Here is a 3,217-nt window from a genome sequence, read left to right on the forward strand (position 1 = left end):
AATATAAGAAAACTCACTATTGAACATATGAGCTTTAAGAGTTTTCTTATAGATCCATTATTTGTTACCCAACATTAGAAAAAAACTGTATAATACAGTACTAAAAAAAAGTCTTTTGTAGGAATACTTAATTACCTTATTTTTAAAGATACCTGTTTTCATCTAAAAAAGTAGGCCTGTCTATTGTCTTCATGTGATTTTGATGGTTGAAGGTGCTTAATGAGAAGTCAAAGTGTATTACTAATCCTTTGCTATCAATTAAATCACCTTTTCTTCTTGGAACATACAATGATTAAAGCAATAGTTCATAATCAGCAAGCAATATTTCAGATTCACACTACCAGTGCAAGTGGATCACCAGTAATTAATCCTTGATACCATTTTCCACAAAGTTTTGTTCAAGATACAATCAGTCTGCCTTCTCTATCTGCTTTCCTAGCCTGGACCTATTCCTTCACTCTACAGGAAAAGTGATATTCAAGTGATTTCAGTCAGTTCTGTTACTAGAATTATCTGGGATTTAGATTCTTGTCTGTAATTTGGTCAAAGCTATGTCTCTTTATGTAGGCTATTAAAAATGTATTTACTAATTTCAAGTAAATACATAAATTCTATTTCCATCTCTTTTAAAAAATAAAATTGTTTGATCTATAAATTGATCAGAGGCATGGATTTTGTGGCTAGCTAGGTCATTGCACATCTGTCTCTTTCTTCCTCTCTCCCTTTCATGATTCTTATAGATAATATGACTGCTCCATAATTATCCTAATTTATTTTGCTTTTATATTTTTGGTTGCATCATTTCACTTTTTGCTCTGCCATTCCCCAAATCATTTACATAGAAGGCATTATTTCATATTTTCTCGTTCCTAGAATAAGCTGCACATGAAGACACCACTGGTCCTCATTTTCAGTCTGTACCTTTCTATATGGAGGAAAACCTTTCCTCTGCTCTCTATCAATTCTCTACTCTCCAGTTAGAATAATTTCGAATAGTAAAAATGGAAAAAGAGAAAAAAAATCATGGTGAAATAACAGATGTAGAATATTCACTGGATTTTTCTGAGCAGTTCAACCAACATGAACAATTGGGAAATATATGTGCACCTGATTCCCACTGGTACTCAATGTCTCTGCTTAGGCAATTCTGATGAAGACAAGGCACAAGAAGAAAAAGTGAGGAATGATATCATTCGCAGAAAAAATGGAGAAGTATTCAAGCAAATTATTCTATGGGCTGCTGAAAATAATCAGCTTACTACAGTACAGAGACTATTTCCCAAAAAGGCCACTCATGTGAATACTAGGAATGATGATGAATATACCTCTCTTCATTGGGAATCCTACAGTGGACACTTAGATATTATCCATGAGTTGGTGGCTCAAGGCAGATATTCATGCAATAACTGTGAATTGCTGGACATCCCTACACAGTGCTTATATGTGGAATAATACCAGACTGGATTCTTTCTTAGTTCATCATGATGCATATCCCACTGCCCAAACTAAAGTCCTCTTGACCCCCTTGCATCTTGCTGTTTGGAATAGAAATAGCAAAAATATGCTGGATCTCCTACTATTGAATATTATCAAATTATCAAACCAGGACTGAAGAACTTTGAAGAAACTGCATTTGATATTGCCAAAAGGATAAATATGTATTACTACGTTTTTGGAGTTGTGGAAAGCTGTAAAAATTGTTCTCCTAAGTCATAATGGTTTGGTTAAGTTTCTTAAATTTCAAAAATGCCAATCCATCCTTGTGTCCGTACAAAATATTTTCACCATACAAACAGCAGCAATATCTTACTTTAAAAATTCATGGACTCCATGGTATTCTTCAAGTTAATTGCCTGTCTTTGATGTCAAAATGTATTCAAGATTTGTTTGTATACATCTATAATGATTTCTGCAGAGTTTGTGGTTTTTAAATCAGAAATCATTTTAACTTATCTGTTGAAATGTGTAGTACAGAAACTAAAGATATTTCTGGTTTTTGTCTGAAAAAAGTATATTTTAATCTAATCTGTATTTTGTTTGTATAATATCCATAATCTATTTCATTCTCTCCTAGATATAATAGTTTGAATTCTACATTGTTTTATAATATATAGGTTCATTTTTAAATGTGTTATTTCAGATAGCATTCCATATAGAAACAGTTTAACATTCCTTTTTTTCCTAGGTCCTTATAGTATGTTATTTCTTTGGAATAAAATGACGATGTTATCTAATTTCAAACGTTTTGTAAAGATTATGCTATGTAAAGGCCTTTCGAAGGTGAGGATTTAATACACTGATGTCAAACTAACTTTTAGTTCAATTAATTACATGTATTTTTGTAATCATTTTTAATAACTGTTTTTCATTTCTTGCATCTGAAGAATGAAAAATATGGCATACTTCACAAATTTTCATATCATCCTTGTACAAGTGCCATGTTAATCTCTGTATTGTTGTAATTTGGGTAAACGTTCTGCTGAAGCATGTCATATCCTGTAAATTTACATAGTTAATGATGCAGTCTTTATAAAGGCATATATCCTTGGTTGACTGTTTGTAACCAGGAAAACTTACTGTTCCCAAAATGCTATTGATCTTAATTCTCTAAAATTCTGTGTATATTGGAAAACTTACATTGTTTGGTCGATTGCTCACATTTGCAATTTTTTTGTCAATGACTATTTTAAGTCTTTTTAAATTAAATTTGATCATACTTTGAAGACTTTATAGCTAGATCCAAAGGTGATGGCTTTTCAAGTACTTATTTATCAACTGAGTTAGCTTTGTGGAGCTAATGGATTCAAAATAAGCCTTGCTTAAGAGCTACTTCTAAACTTCTGCAGCTTAAAATTTCCTAAATGAGGTCTTACTGGCACAAATGTCTACCTGACCCTTCACTCTTCTTCCATGTAGCAACAGACCAACCAGAATATCTTACCCTGACAGCATAGATTTCCTTTTTGGAACAAAACTAATCTTAGTTAAGAGGGATTATAGAGAAATGAACAGTTAAGACAGAATCGTTTAGACTAGAAGGTATTTTATCAAAATATAATTGTTTGTTATACCTAACATTTTAAAAGTAGCTAAAGCCAAGAAGGTGAAAATAAATTCATATGCATGATTACCTAATGTCCTGGCCAGGCTACCATCCAACCAGGCAGGAATGTACACTACTACCTTTCTTTCACCAAATATTTTCATAGGTACAAGA

General features: G+C 32.2%; 1 pseudogene; it reads right to left on the reverse strand.

Moving 5' to 3' along the window:
• Positions 1 to 2,388: 2,388 nt before the first annotated feature.
• Positions 2,389 to 2,488, reverse strand: LOC122110473 (annotated as a pseudogene).
• Between the last annotated feature and the right edge of the window lie 729 nt (positions 2,489 to 3,217).

Source organism: Dipodomys spectabilis, unplaced genomic scaffold, assembly GCF_019054845.1.
Source record: "Dipodomys spectabilis isolate Male_0828 unplaced genomic scaffold, ASM1905484v1 ptg000078l, whole genome shotgun sequence".
Classification (NCBI taxonomy): domain Eukaryota; kingdom Metazoa; phylum Chordata; class Mammalia; order Rodentia; family Heteromyidae; genus Dipodomys; species Dipodomys spectabilis.